Source organism: Anser cygnoides, chromosome 7 (genome assembly GCF_040182565.1).
Source record: "Anser cygnoides isolate HZ-2024a breed goose chromosome 7, Taihu_goose_T2T_genome, whole genome shotgun sequence".
Taxonomy (NCBI): domain Eukaryota; kingdom Metazoa; phylum Chordata; class Aves; order Anseriformes; family Anatidae; genus Anser; species Anser cygnoides.
The window spans coordinates 6,510,780-6,528,526 of NC_089879.1; the positions used below are offsets into that span (position 1 = coordinate 6,510,780).

Below are 17,747 nucleotides of genomic sequence, written 5' to 3' on the forward strand. Positions count from 1 at the left end.
GTAGCCCTGGGAAGACACAAAAGAAGTGTGAGTGGTGACTTCGGACCAGTTTTTCAATGAACTTTAGAACTGTGACATCCTGAACCTGATGCTGCACCTGGTCTGTGTGAGCCAGCCTGCTTTGTGTTAGCAGGGAGGCCACAGCACAGAGCCCCTCTAGTGCCTGGGCGAGACCGAAAATTGTGTGTGCAGGCACGGTGCTCCTCTGGCTCCCAGCACCTCTGCTCGCAGGGTGCCTCTCCAGCCCTGGGGAGCAGCTAAAGCTCTTGGCACGGCAGCTTCATCTCCCCTCCAGCATCACACACCCTCATCTCTGCATGCTGCAAGTTTAAATGATTTTAAAAGCATTACTTGCCAGCTTCCCCCTGAAATACGGATTAGTCTATCTTCTATCTTATTCCTTGCGCTGAGGTCATTGTTTCATAGCTGCCAGGCTGTGACCTCAGGACTCCAGCTCTTAATTAGGTTTTAGGACTGCTTTCCTTATCCATAATGGATTTGCAGTGCAGTCAGAAATGAAAAGTGAGGTCTGTAAAAGACTGGGTTGAGGGTAGCTCAAAAAAACCCCTCAACTCTCTCTCACAAGCCTGATATACATCTCCCTCAACAAAAGATGTGCATACACATGTCAAGAATGTTCACCTTGGTATGCTTTGGAAATGGGGAGGTACTTGGTGTCCAGCTACTGATCTTCCTTTAGAAGTGGATTTTGCCTTCCCTCATCCGTTCTCAAAAACCTCAGCGTGTTCTCCACAAAGGTAGATAGATGTTTGAAACAGGTCTGTGTGTGCTGGGGGTCTTGTCTGTCCTGCCTGTTCAGGTCCTGTGAGCAGCAGCATCTACCCACAGGTGTTTGGAAAAACCTTTTAGTGGAGAGGGCAAGAAAGGGTGGTGATGGGTTTCATGCTTCTGCTCCCCACATGCAGTGTCTGTAATCTGAAAGAAGCTTACACAATCCCCAGCAAGAGGTAGTGGAGGAATGTCTGGTGCTCCTCACAGGTATGGGCTGGGGGAAATGGGTGCAGGAAAGGTTGGACGTGGTGCTTGGGGACATGGTTCAGTGGGTGACATCGGTAGCAGGGGGATGGTTGGACCAGATGATCTCGGAGGGTTTGGTGGTTGGTATGCTTGGATGTTCAACATGCTGCTGCTGCTGTCAGCCTGCACGTACGTGTAGTCCTCGCCTCTCCCTGGTGCCTGCCTCTTTGTGTTTATGTGTTAGGGCCTGGAGTGGGTATGAAGGAACTCGTTTTCCTTTGCTAGGAGAAGTGTGTACAGAGGAAACTGTATCCCGATCAAAGCAGATGAGGATTCAGGGTTTCTGATCTGCCTTCCCTTTGATTTGACTAGTCAGTACTTTATTCTTTTAAAGCCCCCACTGCAAAATGGACGCAGTGCGGTGAGTGGTGGTGTCTGCAGCGCTGAGGGACACGCTGAGGTAACCCACCGGGACCCCTGACGTGCCTGCTGCTGAGGGTGAGGGAGAGCTGTGCTGAATCTCCCAGTATCTGCCAATGCCAAGCTGTTAGATCCGCTGGGAAGTGTTTAGCACGCTCAAGCTCTCAAACTTCCAAATTTGTGCAGAAGAAAGGCCTTTTCAGGCTGTTGCTAATCCCTGAGAGGTGCTGGCTCCCCCCGTCCGGCTGGCAGCCTTCCCGGGCCGAGCCTCCATGGCCTGAGGCAGCAATCAGGGACCATGTCCTTGGGGACAGCCCTCTGCTGTGCACAGGGGAGGAGAGGAGGTTGGAGAGAGGCTTTCAAGGAATGGACGAGAGAGGAGATGGGTGACCTTGAACTGAAGGGGTCTTCATCCTATTTCTAACCTGAACCTCGCTGGATCGGGACTGGCTGCAAGTGGTTCTCCTCCGCCGGTTGCTCAGCGGCCTGTACGAAATGAAGGCAGCAGATTTAGCCGCGACGTTGCCAAGTCCATGGGCTCCCTGTGAGTAACACGCTTCTGGCCCCTGCTGCGCAGAGCCCCTCCGGCTGTAATGCGAGGGGTTGCTTGCTTTCCATGATATTTCTGGGGAGTGAGACGGTTTTCTACCCCACACAATGACTCACAGCCTAGCGAAACACAAAGCCACAAGCTCACAGGCTAAGTTTAGCCCGTCGTTTGGCTTGCTGTGTGCATCTCATGAGACCTCTTTCATGCAGTTTATATTAACTCTCATTCTTCATTAAGATAGCATTGTGTTTTGTGGCAAAATATAAGGCTATGCCAGATAGCATGAAGAATAGGCTGCAGGAGCTGGACTCACCCCACCTACCTGCAGGCACCCAGCTGGGGTGGCTCTCCCTAAGGGTCGCTTGTAGTCAGGGACCTTGCCTTGTGATGGTGGCAGCTCTGGGGGCTGCAGCGGGACGTCTGCTTCTCCATTGACAAGGGAAGTAAAGAGAGGTGATGAGGATCCTAACTCAGGCAGCTCGGTGGTGAACCTGAGCCTGAACTTGGTGAACTTTCCCCAGAAATGACTTTAATAGAGAAAGTCAGATGATTCCATGCTGCAGGCTCACAATTTGCTGGTGAACTTGCAGTGTATTTTACAGAGTATAAAGGACTGTGGTGGCATCGCTGCTGGGATGCCCATACAGGAGCACAGGGCAGGAAGGGAGCAATGAAACCCTTGGTCCCCATCAGGTGCTATCACAGGGAAAGTATGTTATTGAGATAGGACTCTGGGTATCGTGCCAGTGTCAGTTTTACAGCAGTGCTTTCCATATTTCACCTGCCTAAATTTGATGGTCCCTTTAGGAGTGTCTTTGTAGGAAAGATGCTTCTCATGTGCAGAGCTCTACTGAGCTCTGCTTGGGCAAGATCTGAAAGGGTAAGTCTAGAAGATAAACTTTATTTTTTTTTTTTTGAGACAGCAGGACGCTTTCTGCCTGTTACAAAGTTTATGCTTGGAAATGGGGCACAAGCCATGCCTTAGGCATTGCCAAGGAGCCTCTGTAGTGTTCAGGGCTGGCTTTCCGCTCTGAGCCTCAGCTGGTTCAGTTGCATTTAGAAGTTCCCATTCAGTGGGTGTTTACCCTGATACAAAGTGCATTTGCATCCCATTTCCAATTCTTTCTTCGAGTGCTACTGCCTGTTTCATTCCCCTGAGACATTTACATGGCCTCTGATTTGATCCAGTCTCTGTTAGGAGGCAAGCCCTTGCTGCATTTCACAGCAGACCAAGTAGGCCAGCACTTTCCCCGGGGTTAAGCATTCACTGCTGCTGAGACACATGATACGAGCAAAGGTTTTATCAGAGGGTGTGAAAACTGCTTTCCTACTCCAGCCCGCAGGAGCATTGCTTGGGCATGGCTTGCTCCCTGTTTCAAACCAGCAATGCACAAAAATAGCGCAGGTGGCAAAACAGAGGCAGCAGAAGCAGCAACAGGGTAGTGAGAGTTTAAGCACGTTGGCTTTGCAATGTCTAGAAAGGTTTTTGGATGCAATAAGAAGCGGCTGAGGAGGTGTAACGATCCTGAAGGGCAGAAAGTCAGCCCCACGGAGCACTGCAGGCTCTGGATGAAGCCCTACGTTGCCACCTGCTCGCTGACATCTTCCTCTTCCTCCTCCTCCCAAGGCAGCTGACACGAAGCAAAGGAAGGACAGCGTTTGTCCACAGATGTGCCGTGCTGACTGCTTAATTTAGCAGTCGCTTTGGCAATTCCTCCATGCCCAAAGCTGTCAGAAGAAGCTTCTGTGTGGTGAGGGGAAAAATAAACAAGTCAAAGGCTTCATTAGGGAACAAGTGCATTGGTCGTGACTGCGGGGGGAAGATGAAGCCCTCTGCTTTCCCGGGGCTCCGTAGCAGGTCTTCCTGTCTCGTATCCTTTGCATTCGCCTCACCTTGGAGTTGTTTCTGCTGACCCCAGAGTAGCTGTCACGCAAGCATAAATTGGACGAGAGCTAATTAACTGTCAAAACCCAGGGCAAAAGACAATAAACCCCTGCTTCACCTCCTGGTGGGTTTTAGTCTTTTCTCTTTGATGTGACAGCTTGTCCTCCGTTCCTTTTGCAAACAACTCACCATTGCAGAGGAAATGCAATACAGCAAGGCAATCACTTATCGCCAGTGACAGCGAATAAACATGAAAAATGAGCTTTGAAACACTAAAGGACAATGATCAGAAAGGTTTCTTCTTTCATCCTAAATCATGATGTTTAGCACTCAGCTGTAGTATTATAAGTTATTTATAAACGTCTCGGCTTGTTAGGAAATATATGCTTTTATATAAAGATAAATAATGTTTTTAATCAGATGATAAATGTACACGCTCTGTGTCAGGAGGGGAAATGGGGGGAAAACCAACGCGGCCTCAGTGCAATATACGGATATTTACGGGGAGGCACCTAACCAATGAAAATATTACCAGCTGACATTTGCTTCCAGGCATGTATGAAACCAACTTGTTTATATTACAGGAAAGCTAATCAAAATTTCTGATGGAACAATTTTCTGTCAGGAAATGCAGTTTCATCAAAATCAGAATGGCTTCTCGAGAGGTGTCAATCGCACACATATTTTCAGCAGAGGAACATTTTTGTCTTGTTTTGCCATGGTAAAATCCTTGTTTCAGTGTTTGTTTAGATTCTTCCCAAAATGTTGATATACTTAAAGAGGATTTAATTTGTTATATTGCTTTGACATTCTCAAAACAAAATTTTAAATGTATCAATATGGATGGGTTCAAAACTGGATTTTTTTGGATCGTTGCTTCATGAGAAATTTTAGATTTTTTTTTTTTTTTGGTTCTGATTCAGTGTAAAAAACATGCCAAAATGTCAGTTTTTCATATGACAGAAATTATGTCTTTTTACTCCGCTCCAATTATAGCATTTGAATTTTGAAATTCAAAGAAGCAGAGAGGAACAGGAGGCAGGAGCAAGATGTGTTAAAACCACATCCCCCTTCTCCACCCCCCCCATATACACATGAATCAGCTTTGGAAAACTCAGCATTTTCCAATGTTGTTATTGGAATTGGAAAGCTGGCAGATTAGCATTTCCATGCTGTTGTAGGCACATTCCTGGTCCCTCTGGGGACACGTTTCATCTGTAAGTCTCAGTTCCTATACCCGGGCACTGGGCACTGGATGCAAACGCCCCATCCCACTGAAGCCATTTATTGACTCTCATTTCTGGAGCCCATGAAGGTCCTGGGTCATTTCAGGTGACTGAGTAGTTAGAAGTAATGGAAGCTGCTGCTCCCTTCAGGCTCTGGAGTGTCTTTGGGGATGACGTTATGGAGTTTGAGGGTCCTCTGTGCCATAAAACAGGTGTTCAGAGGTGCTCCTGTCAACCCGAAGCCCGGAAAGGAAGAATCCAACAACTTCATTTATGAAAGCATCCCCATTTAGGTTAAATAAACTTAACAGCAGAAAAATGAAGAGATCTGAACGCCCTCTCCCAAATAGAGTAATGGTGCATCTGCTGTTCTGACAGCTTTTATTTAAAAAATATTCCCAAGTCTTCCATATAGTGCTTAAGGGTGTAAACATGCTTGTGTGTGGTTTATTTTCTTTACAAGTAATTTGTAGCATACTTTGAAGCAGTCTGTGAGCAGTTATAAGCTCATATATTCAAGGTTTGGTTTATCTTGCTCTATGGTTAATAGGTATAATACCTTTGAAAGGTTTTTCTGAAATATAAAGCTTTACCTTTCTGCAAACACATGCAAAATTGAAATGCAGAAAAAGCCACATTGAAAATGAGGTTACAATATTGCCTCAGCATCCCCTTGCCACAGCACATTCTTTGGGTTATTTAATCTGCTTCAAGGTTAGGGCAACCTGGCTTGGAAAGTCTTTAAGGGGGAGTGCAAATCATCTGGAAATTAGGCTTTTAATGAGTATGATGAACACAGATTTACTCTATCTAAAACTGAAACTGAAATTATGTGCAACTAAGGTATTCTCTTATTTAATTACGAGGTTATGGCAGCAGTTTTTATTCCAAGAGTACATGTCACCATACATGTTCCCAATAATGTCACCAATTGTTGCAAGCCAGCCTGAATAGGAACTTGTTCATACTCTTCTTTTTCCACACTTTTTCGTGTTTTGCTGGAGTAAATTTGGGATGGCTCTAGAGTTCAGTGGGAAGAGACTTTGGACTTACACAGGTGGTATTAAAAGTGATTTGGCCAGTTGTGCTTGGATTTGTGACTGATTTAAACACCTGGCAGGGTAGCTGGCTATAACATTATTTACTCATCCATGGGTCATTTGCTCATGAACTTGGGTTACAAACGATTCACAGGGGAGTAAACTGGCTTACCGGGAACCTCCCCTGAAATAAGCCCTCCAACCTGGGACAGCTTCCTATGGAGCACGTGTTCAGGGATGGGGACGTAATCCTGTGGCAGCAAAAAGCTCTGCAGCCAAAACACTGTCCTGTAAGGAACGGGGTCTCTGTGGCACCGTAGGAAACCCAGGCACTGATGGAGGGTTGGTGGGGTGTGCAGGCTGTAGGATGAGCCTGGAAGGCTTAAGTCCTGTTTCAGGGAGCTGCAGTTGTTACAAAACAGGCCTGTCTGGATTTTATTGTCTCTGTTGGCTCCTCTGGGGTGACTTTTGTTAGCACACAGCCATTAAATGCACAGAGTGACTGATTCCCAAACCGAAAAGTGACGAGGAGCCACAGCAGTAGCCTGGGAGGGCAGGCAAAGATGTGCCTCTGTGTGATTCCTGTAGCTGAACCCGAGCTGTGTTAGGTTCTTCCCCAAGGGCAAATACTTGATTTTATTTATGGCTCCTGAGTTGGGAGAAAGCCTTCATTTTTGAGAGGTTTCAGAATTGTTTCTCTTCTCTCTCCCACTTGTTCTATTTAACTAGCTGTGGCACTGCCTCTCAGTTCACATGATAAAAACATTCTCTTATAGAAATCAGAAAAGAAATCAACCTCATAATAAACTAAACTCTCCTCCCTTTTCTTGGTTTCCAAATCAGGTAGCTGTGGAAATGTTCATACCTCAGGCACTTTTAAATTTCCTGCTCTCTAGAATTCCCTTCTACATAGTTCATATGCTAGACACAAACCTTTTAAAACATTTTATTTTCTGAATGTTACCAAAGAGATTTCTGTGCCCCAAAACTTCACACTCCAACACTGCTTACACCTTCAACAATGCCATAACCCTGGCAGGTAAAATTGCCCTGTAGGACTAACTTTGGGAAGGGCTTTAGTCTTAAATGAGTAGAAAAGCTGCTTCGTTCCAGTTATTGTTGAGAAATCTTGGGCCTTGTTCCCTGTCTTGCAGGAGCTGGCGTAGGAGAACCACTGGGTGATTCTGGCTGCAGCAGGCTGTCCGTGATGCTTCGTGCCTTAGCAGAGCTGGAAGCCAGCATGCTCCTTGTCCCCCCCTGCCCACAAAGAGTCTGGATGGTGCCACCGGGCTGCGTAAGGACTTGACCTTCTTATTGTTAAAATCAAATGTTGACTAGAGGATAGAGTACCGAGCCCTACACCCCTTTATTGTAGGTGCCTTTGGTACCGAGGCAGCGTCAGGAATCACAGGAGACAGCCCACAGCAACTCGCAGCTGCTGTCCAGCTAGAGGGAATGGGGTTACATTTTTCTGGGGGGTTGGGGTAACAGGGTTGCTTAAGGTACGCAGGTTAAGCCCTGAAGCCAAAGCTACTGCTGCAGATGTGACTCCCTGTCACTGCTACGTGCTTTGCTGCCTCTCGTCATGCTGCTGCCTCCTCGTGCTGCTGAGGGGCTCGTCTTTCCAGCGCTGACCTCTGCCTTTGTGTGCACTAATCCAAAGTGAGCATGAGGACCAGGCAAGACAACGGTGATAAATAACATTGTAAATAGGAAAAGTTGAGGTAGCTGTTAAATAAAAGGGGGGATTGAGTCATTTAGGGTACTCAGACGAGCTGGTGGTCAAGTGCACCTGACAAAACGGAGCAGGGGAAGTCTCCTGATCCTTTGTGTAGGGCCTGCTTTTGGCTTTGCTTCAGCGTAGGGCCTGTGTGCACCTGCGGGCAGCTCCTGTTCTTGCTCCACATGTGAAGTATCTTGCCTTGGACATCCCAATACAGCCTGCCTCATCAAGGCAGGGTCACCCAATTGGCTGTTTCTAACCCTGTTGAAATGCAGAATATTTAAACCTGTCCGTTCCTTCTCCTGCCAGCTTCCACCTCCCCACTGACCCTCCTGGTTGTTTTCTGTTGAGAGCAAATCAGTAGGATGATCCTGTCCTTGATTAATGAGTTCTACCCCTGTATAGTGCACCACCGAGTCATGTCCGTGCTTAGAAATGAGAGCAGAAAATTTCAATTGAGCATAACATAGATGAGGGCAGAGCCTGAGAAACTCGGTCTGAAGATCTTCCCTCCCCCCTCGCCAACATCAGTAATATGAGGAGCCCAAGACAGTGAGCTGCTGGACAGGTTTTGCTTTTCCCCCATCCACAAAGCTGCCTTTTAGAGCCCAGAGAGGTGTTGTCAAGACACTGATTTGTGCGGAATTTTGTCAGATCACCACAGACGGTTCCTCTGACCCAAGCCTGCTCTGTACATCTGCCATGGGCACAGCAGGAACCAGGGAGCATTGGTTCTCCTTGTTTGACAGCGATCAGCCTGCCTGGCCGCCCCTTTGGACCCCTCTCCTTTCTCAGAGCCGTGGTGTGGGGCTGGAAGGGCTGGTGGGCTGGTGTGTTGTGTGGGGCAGGCTGCAGAGGTCCCAAGACTCCTGTCACCCTTGGGGAAATTGTTCTTTTTGTCTCTCTTCAAGCTCATCCCTGAACCGATCCTCTCCACAGTCTAAAGTTTAGCTTTCTACCCCATTTATTTGTTGTCTGTTCCCACTTAAATTGCCAGTCTTGATGCCATATGGCGCCCTTAATAGATAAATAAGCCAGTGTATGGCAGTGTAAATATTTCCCTACAAGTGAGATTGCAAATGAGAGACTCATTATTTCATCAGAAGAAACTGAGTATTTAAAGTGGGATTTACAAAAAGGAGGTCTAGCTGAATCCTTCTCTAAAGGTCTTCGCCCTGAAGTTTTGAATGCCTGATATATATTTCTTTTTATTCCTTTAAGAAAAAAGCTGACTAGATTTTTACCTGCCATAGCAGAGTTTAAGCCTGCCCTTTGGTAAGACCCTCTGAGAACTACTGGGATGTTAAAAATGGCTACAAGAGACAGAGCTTTTTCTTTGGGGAGTGGATATAGCATAAGAAATGTCAGGTTTAAGAGCACTAAGATTATGTGATATGAATGGCATAATGGAAAGTTCTAGGCAACTTGCAGAGCACTTACTGCTGTACAGTCTCATGCCCTCAGCTCAAAGCTTAGCAAAGCCATAAAGGCTAAAACAACAACAGCCCCACTCTCCCATGAAAGCACTCAGAACAGCATGTAGCTTATTAAATTATTACAGATCCTATAAAAGGAGGTATCTCAAAGCTCCTATCTCAGATGTGCTTGCCCATATGCGTATATTGAGTTAACTTGCTGCCGGGTTTGCCAAGAAACGCATATGGGAAGGAGGGGAGGGTTCTGCTATTTACTGCCCTTAAAACACTTTGAGGATTACGTGGCCCCCTGTGTTTCTTAAACACTGCCCTTTCCACAGACTGCTTTAACCTGACTCTACAAAACAGTCGTAAAAGCAGAGGTGTTCAGCTGGTGCAAAGGAGCCAGTGGGAAATAAAAATTAAGGAGGGAGTGCATGGGTTGCAAACTTGTCCGCTTCGTAGAAATTTGGAGTAAGGCTGGTCCGAGATCCAGGTTAGACACATGCACATGGTTTTAATGGTGTTTTTAAAGCATGCATTTAATGCTCTGCCATCTTGCAGAGCTTAGTTTTAAATGGTGTTTTGCTTTTAAGAAAAGTTACCAGATATTCAGGACTGAGCCCGATTCTGACGTGGTCTGGCGGTACGTTGGGGTGGGAGGTCCTGGGGCTGTGCCCACACGGGGGCTGAAAACAGAGGGCTTCAGCAGTGCCTGCCGGAGAGGAGGCTGAGGGACGTGAGGTTCAGACCAGCCGAAGAGAAGATCAAAGCGGAGCTGGCGGTGAAACGTGGTGTAGCCGTAGGCAAGGTGTTAACAGCTCAGAGCGTGTAGTTTGCACTGGGAAAAGCTCTGGCTTTGATGGAATAAAATGGAAGTGCTGGTGAGGGGAATACTGGTACACACAAATAGAGGCACATCTGCTGGCAGTCCAGGACTCCCTTAGTCTTGCGCATTTTGCTACCCTGAAAATTTAAGTTTCTACTTAAACTATGGTCTTCTGAAGACAAACTCTGAGGCAGGCAGAGACCATTTCCAGGGAGCAGTGGCTACGACAGCAGAGCTGCGTGTGGTTTGGTCCAGTCCGTCTTAGAGAAGCAGGTGATGGCCACCTGGGCCGCTGCACACCCCCTTGGTGTTTGCTCTTGGAAGCAACAGCAGCCGAATTCCGTGGGGATGCACCCACCTGCTGCTGGGATGGAGCATCTAGCTTGGTTTTACCTCGTGGGACACACGGCTGTGTTGGGTTTCTCGGGATTTAGCTGTATTTTGTCCCTGGAGTGAGCACTGAGTCCTGTGAAACTGGGATCTTGGCAGGTGGCTGGGGCTGTGTTTGCAGCTGAGTTACTGACCTGATAGCATCTTTGCCCTGTCTGGTGTCGGACAGGCTGAAATTAATGCCGGTTTTATTATCTTTTGTTCTTTCCCCTGGGCACAGACACCTTCCAAGCACTGCTGGTGCAAGTCACACGGGTTTGGAAAGCAAACATCCCAGAGGCTGCCCTGCCCCTGCTGGGGAGCCAGGGCTGGGCAAGCTGGGAGCGTGCACTTCTGATGCCCAATTCCTGGCCCGATGGTTTCAGCTCCAGAAGTAAGAGCATGGTGCAGGGGAAGAGTGCCTTCGAGACCATGCTGCTAGCCAAAAGAGAGCGTAGGGGTCCCAGGAGGGTACCTGCCACCTGGCAGGGAAGAGAACAGGAAAATATCTTGTCAGAAATCCCAGTTCTGTTTTTTCCAAACTGGCTGCCTTTTCTCCTCGCAAAGCCTGAAGATGTCTGACTATTTCAGCTGCAATATTTCACTGTTGCAGTTGGTGTGGCATGCAAGGCTGGTCCAGTACCTTCTCTCTAACCTTCTGTGAAATTTTCTCTTTCTTTAACAACCCGATTTACTTTGCCACCAGAGATTTTCCCACGTCATTATATGCAATAATTTTGGACACTAAAAACATTGGCCAAATATTTGTACAATCCCCCTAGAGCCCAGGGAGTATTGCACAGCCTCTCCTGGGAGATGGAGCCTCGGTGCTCCCACTGCACTTCCAGCAACTCAGAGTGTCTGCAGGTCGGATAAACTGTGTAAAGAAACCAGTACTTTAGTGCTCAATGTCATATGTGCTTGGAATGATCTGCTGGCAGAAATTTAATTTTGTTTCCAGTAATTTGGGGTTACAGATAGGATTACGTCCCCCAGTCAGAGAGAGACATTAATCAAGAAATAGGCCTCTTAATCCTCCTTTCAATGTTAATGAAACACTGTAAAAATGCCTTTCACCGGGGGATGTCAAGTATCAGTTGTGCTTTGATTAACATGCTTTTGTGACAGGTTTACTGTTGTTCTATGTACCGAGTTATTCAGCAACCTAATTTAAGCTGTCTATCAAGAGAAAACAGGTACAAAGAGAGCATTATTTTCTCATTGGAGTTGCAATAACAGACTTGTGTATCTACAAACATTTTTTTTTTTTCCAAATGCTGGTTACTCTGCACCCGTTGTGACATTTTAACCTTCAGAGTAAATGGGGAAAGGCTGGACGTGACACAAATCACACTGTCCTCTGAATGGCAATTAGGAAAGAGATAAGAAATCGGAAATGTTGTTGCAGCTGATAGGAGCTAAGCACTTGCCTTTCTTCCAGCAAAGTGGAACTGGGACCAACTCCGCTGGAGTGTAAATGGTGTAAATCTGGGGCAACTGAGAAGAGAATCGGGCCCCGAATCTGAAATCCTCTCTTCATTTTCCTCTCCCTCTTCTGAAGTCAAAAGGCATTTTCAATGGAGGCTTTGTGGTTTGGGTTGCATTTGGCTTCTTATCTGCTCAGTTGTTTCTAATGTGGCCTGATTATATTAGATATGAACTTCCTCGTGGCGGAGAGCCAACGCCAGGCAGACCGTTCTCTCTCCTGGCTGCTGAAACCTGACAGGGGGACGCCAAGCCTCTTCAGAGGAGCTGGTTTATTTTTAGAGGATTTTTATTCTGCCTCATTTTTAAAATTGAACTCTTGAAAAATAGCACCTCCAAATCATCTTAAAGCAGAAAACAGTTGGAGTCTTCCATGCAAACGGGGCTTCTTCCAGCTAACGTGGCAAAAGCCCCACAGGCTGCACTCACCAGCCTGGCACCCACCAGGTATTAATGGTGTCATTGACTGAGAGACGTTTTCTGTGGGAGTGTGTGCAATTGTACTTACCAGCCACGGAATACGGATTAAGAGTACCACGTTGCACTGTCTTGTATGTTGGCTGCTCTGTGGACAGAAGAAATCAATTACAGGATGATCTTTTCCCTTCGCAAAGTCTATAAATGAACTCAGTCCTGTTGTGAGGACTAACTCTGCCCAGGAGCCTGAGGCCCCTGCAGCATCTCGAAGATGGGCTGGTGGGTCTCGCAGGCAGGCTCTGTCAGGATGGGGACATTTCTGTCTGCAGGGAAAGGACAACTTGCTGGGGTACACCTGGCTCTCCCTCAGCTTGGCCTTCCAGGGAGGATTTTGCAGAAAAGGCTGTGGCATGTTTTCCTGTGGCACTGTGACCTGCACAGGTCCCCAGTCTCTTCCTCCCTTTTCTAATCTGCTGGGGCGCTCGGTACATCATGGTGACCTGAGAGGATGTTCAGGAGCCATTTGTAATGTCTTAATGACTGTATTAGCACCTCTAATTGTAAGCGACAGGGCAATTAGTCTCAGCATAGCAGCTTGAACAATTATGCCTGCCCTACTAAAGTGACAGAATATTCATTAATGTAATAGGGAAAAAAAATCATCTCCTTGGGATTTGTCCCTCTGAGGAGACTGGCCTGGCTGTTGCTTCTTGTAGAAGTTCCTTCAGTTCACTTCAGTGTCCCTGCTTTCAGTTTCTTAAAAAAAAAAAAAACAAAAACAAACACAAAATCAACAAGTTTGGGTGCAGCTCTTGCCAGATATAGTCATCTGTCAAACCTATTTATTCCATGAAAAACACCTACGGCAAGTGTGTGCCTCTGGCTTGGTTCACAGAGGAGACCTCTAAGAGTAAGAAAGCAACTCAGTCTCTGTTTTTTTTTTTCTGGATTTCACTGCTATTAGGCAAATAAAAGCACGTGCAGGTTGATTCTGTCCATAAGAGAGGGTTAGTCCCTGCATCAGAAGCTGCAAAATAGAGGATCTTCCTTCAGTCACTTGAAGGATTGGGTCTGAAATGCTGAAACAGGCTTTCATTGACAAGTTGGTTCAGTTACCTGCTCACTTTCTGTCTCTTTCCCAGCTGACATGGAGCAAGTAGCAATTTTCCAAGCGTGTCTCACCTGGTATTTCTGTCACGGACCTGAGGGTCTCCGCGGGGTCTCCTTGGAGCTGGGCCTGCTCAAGGGGTCACAGTGGGACCGAGGTGAAGGGCAGCCCTACAGGCAGCCTCATTTTCCAACCACCTTTCTGTGGCATTGCTATCAAACAAGGTGCGTGGGGAAGGTAAGGATCTCTTTAAACAAGCTTTCTTTCTCTTTCTTTCTTCTTTTTTTTTTTTAATTATTATTTTTTTCTTTTAATCAATGAACTTCCTGGTGCCTTGCATGTGGCGGCACTGGATTTTTTGGTAAATGCATCTGAAATCAGACTGGTGAGGTTGTCATTGTTTCAAAAATAGCTTCACTCCTAAGAGAAAGCTGTCACTGCAGATGTGTTTTAGCTCAGTGGAAACATCAGGACTGTGTTTGGGACGGCAGGATCGTGACATCGTTTTAAGCACAGTGGGAGACAGATGGGTGAGCTGCCAACTTGATGCAAAAACAATAAGAACAAATGAGTGTTTTAAAAATAGAACAATTGCATTTGGAAAAAAGGGCTGGAGGGGGGCAAAGTTAGGAGGAAAATAATTCTCCCATGATCCTATCCTAGTTTTTATATTAAACAAAACATGTTGCAACATTGTCTTCGTTAGCAATGAAGTGACAAACTGGAGCGCTTCCAAAATGGCTGGCTCCAAACTGCTTTCATATTGACCTGAAATGTCAACTGCTATTATGTTCTGCTGACCACTGATTGCTTCCAGAGTAGCATTTTCTTCTGTGAAACAAAAGAAGTTTCATTTCAGTGTCTCCTGGTGTTTGTGAAGTATGACAGTCATGGGAAATGATAGTGCCTTTACTTCAAACCACTTCTTAGTTCAAGTGAAATGAATTGTTAATATCAAAGTTTTTTATAATGGGATAGTGTGTTTTGTGGAACACATTTTAGAATATCCTACACTTCATCTTCCTACAGCCAGCAAGCCCTGCTGGTAAGTACCTCTAATTCATTGCCCTACCTTCACGTATATGTACACAGAGCTGGGCTTTGGCATAACACTGATATCACACCCTGCAGTCAAACTGTTCATTTTTCCACATAACTATGTTAAAAACATGAATTTGGAGAGGTAGCACTTCTGGCAACAGTAGTCTAAGTTCTGTGATCAGGTCAATGATACAATGGAAAGTTTTTTGTTTATTTTTAATCCTCTTTACAAGACAGGAGAATGTTCAAGTAATATTTAATTTCATATCGTAGGTTTATATTACATGAAAACCTCTTGGTCTTTTATCATCAGGGAAATGAACTGGGTGATCTGTAAGGTTTTTTCAATTATTCTGTTCTGAAAAGCTGCAGAATAATTTATTCCTATTTTTATACCATATTTTTGTGTAGTTATCCCTTAAAAACAACTCTTCTGAGGAAAAGTGAAGGTACTAGGCCTACCTTTTTGGGAAAGATGAGCAATTATGTGCTAAAGACCAGAATAAAATATACTGACCAAATAAACCTACTAGATCTACTCTTGTAAAGTAACAGCAACTGAATTATCTGTAAAATGTAGGAAAAGTCTTAGGGAATTTTTTTTTTTATATACAGATATTTCCTCTGCTGGGAAAATCCCAGCGGTTGGGTTGGGCAGAATTTGATTGCCTTACTTGGTTTCTGTGATAATTGGGCGCCAAGAGGAAATGTGCTTGAAAATGTCGGAAGTGTGCAACCTTAGTAAGGTATTACTTGGGCCAATGAGAAAATAGCCCTTACATCTTTTCTAATCAGTATCTCTGGTTTTATTTATTTATTTTTTTCCACATCTCTTCTGAGAACTTTCCGTGCAAGGGAGTGACCATGAGCTAAGTGCAGCTAAGTCATTCTGCAGACTTTTCCCGTATCTGGGTGGCAGACAGGTGGGCTCTGAGGAGATGGCCTTGGGCCCACGCCGCTACCTGCTCATATAACATTTTTCTTCTTCTCCTTGAAGCCCTACTCAACACTTTAATTCCTTCATTTGTGAAAGAACTAGAGACAGTGGGGTTCCTAACAGGAGGAAGAAGAGAAATGTAAAGGACAACGGTCATGTTTTTGTGAGAGTCTTTGACTTTCCTCTACTTTGTGTCTCTTACGAATTTAAATTAAAAAATAAGGCTGCAGCACTTTAGCTACAACATTGTACAGTGTAGTGTCTGACAGTTTTGCCTATTGAGAGCCATTATCTCTTTCCCTGTTGCCTCCCAATTGAAAGTAAGCTTGTTTAAAAGTAAACTCAGCTTTTATGGGCATTAGGCTATCATTTTGTTTTGCCTTTTTTTTTATATTATTAATTTTATTTTTGTATATTTTTAGAGAGAGTTAGCCCCGCCCTATCCAATCAATTATTATGAAGTTAATAAAACCACTTGTTATTTTCTGCAGTATTTCTATCAGCTCTTAGAGGAATGTTGAAGTATCCCAAGTAAAGAGAAAACCAGCTCCTTACTGGAGGAGTAGTTGGAGAGTTGAATATAGCAGAACAAGAAAAATGTTTTTTCATACTTGCTGTGCGTGATATTTCTGAATGCTGAGTGGGGATTAGGTAAATAGTTGAGGGGAGTGCTTTAAAGGTGAAAGCCATAATATGAAACACAAAAACAAATCATCCTCTGATAGTTCTGACAGTCACCTGTATGGAGAAAATGCCTGAACCATGAGGCGATTCCAGCAAAAGGGAATAAATAGAGTCTTCAGGTCTGTGAGTCCACCCAGAATTGCATTCTTCCTAATAGAAACAAACCAAATGGTTAGCTGCTGTCCCCAGGATCAGCCAGGCAACCTCCCTGCTCTCACGGAGAGGCTGGGGTCCTGCCCTGGGCTTGCAAAATGAATGGTTTGGGCTGGGACTTTCATTAACTGCAATATTACCTCAGGAGCCTCCTGCAATACCAGGTATCGTAGCTGCAGCTTAAAGGTATTTGGGATAGTCAGGGTGTAGACAGAGAATTTTTAGAGGTCTTATTCATTTTTTTTTCAGTTAACTTTTCCCTGGCAAATGGTTAAAGGCACACCCATGTTAGTACTAATAATATTTAGGGTCAGAAGCAGCACTTGAGTTTTTTTGTCGTTTGTTTGTTTCAAGTCACTTGGTTGGAAGAGAATGGGTGCAGCTTTTCTTGTCACTTGCCAGACTCAGATGGCAGAGGAGGCTCGGCTATTTTTCACCTCTATGCTGAGAAGAAATCTGTTTCAGGCAGCCACTGCCTTTTTTATTGTAATAATTCATGCAGAGCACAAATGGTGCTGCACTGGTGGCTGGATCCCGTGTGCTGGGTTTTAGGAGATGTTTTCCTTCGCCTCCTGCATGAGCAGCCACAGCCACTGCATGAAGGGGGAGCAGCAGGGTGAGATACTTCCCAAGATGAAGGGGCTCCTGGCAGATGAAGCCAGGACTAACTGGACTAACTACAGCCTTTGGAGAAGGAGACCAGTGCTTCCAAAGGATCCCAGAATAGCTCTGTTTATAAAATTTGCAAGTAATTGAAATATTCGCAGCGCGACTGAGTCATAGAGAGATGAAACGGTTTTACAGCTGCTGTGATGATTCGTGTGAATCCACAGGAGTCTGCTCGTTGGGAATTTCATTCCTAACAGCAGAAATAGTGACTTGTATTATGAGTCAGGCCTCACTTTTAGCAAAAACAGTTAGGGCTTTGGCAGCTTTAGTTAACCTGAGTTGGTAGGAGGGCAGGAGCAGACCCCAGGGGTCCTGCAGCAGCCCAGGTGGGTGCCCAGCGGTGAGCACGCCTGCTGGAGTGCAGCCCCTGTGTTCCCTCGGTCTGGACACTTACAGGTGTGCTCTTGAGATGCCTCGGGTTTCCCTTTCAGTTGGACTCCGGAGGACTCCGAAACAAACAAACAGCCCTCTCGAACTTCTTCCCAGGAAATGGTGGTTGCATCAGCTGCCTTTACTGATGCTCTCCTGATATGTTTGCTCTACAAACCATGCATGAAGGGCACCAGGAAGAACCATCCCGATATTCTGGGAACAAGGGATGTTTGTACAGCGGAGCGAGGCTTCATAGAAGTGTTTCTGCTCCCTCTTCAGTTCAAGATAGTGGCCCTTTTGTTCAAATGCAATACAGGTGAACAGATTCCCCAGGGTGAGTCTGTCCCATCCTGGGTTTTATCACAGTCTACAGAGCTGGAAGGAATTTCGTTGGATCCCCTCGTTAAAACATTAGCTGCACTTCACTGAAAAGCCTAATGCTTTAA

The 17,747-nt window shown here is 45.7% G+C and overlaps 1 long non-coding RNA gene across 2 annotated transcripts in view; it reads left to right on the plus strand.

The window, feature by feature from the left end:
- Positions 1–1,651: 1,651 nt before the first annotated feature.
- Positions 1,652–17,747, plus strand: part of LOC106045214 (uncharacterized) — a 59,928-nt gene continuing 43,832 nt past the window's right edge. For both annotated transcript variants that reach the window (XR_010832705.1, XR_010832704.1), the window contains exons 1-3: positions 1,652–1,942; positions 7,254–7,393; positions 13,480–13,682. This is a non-coding gene — a long non-coding RNA (uncharacterized lncRNA). The remainder of the gene's footprint in view (positions 1,943–7,253; positions 7,394–13,479; positions 13,683–17,747) is intronic.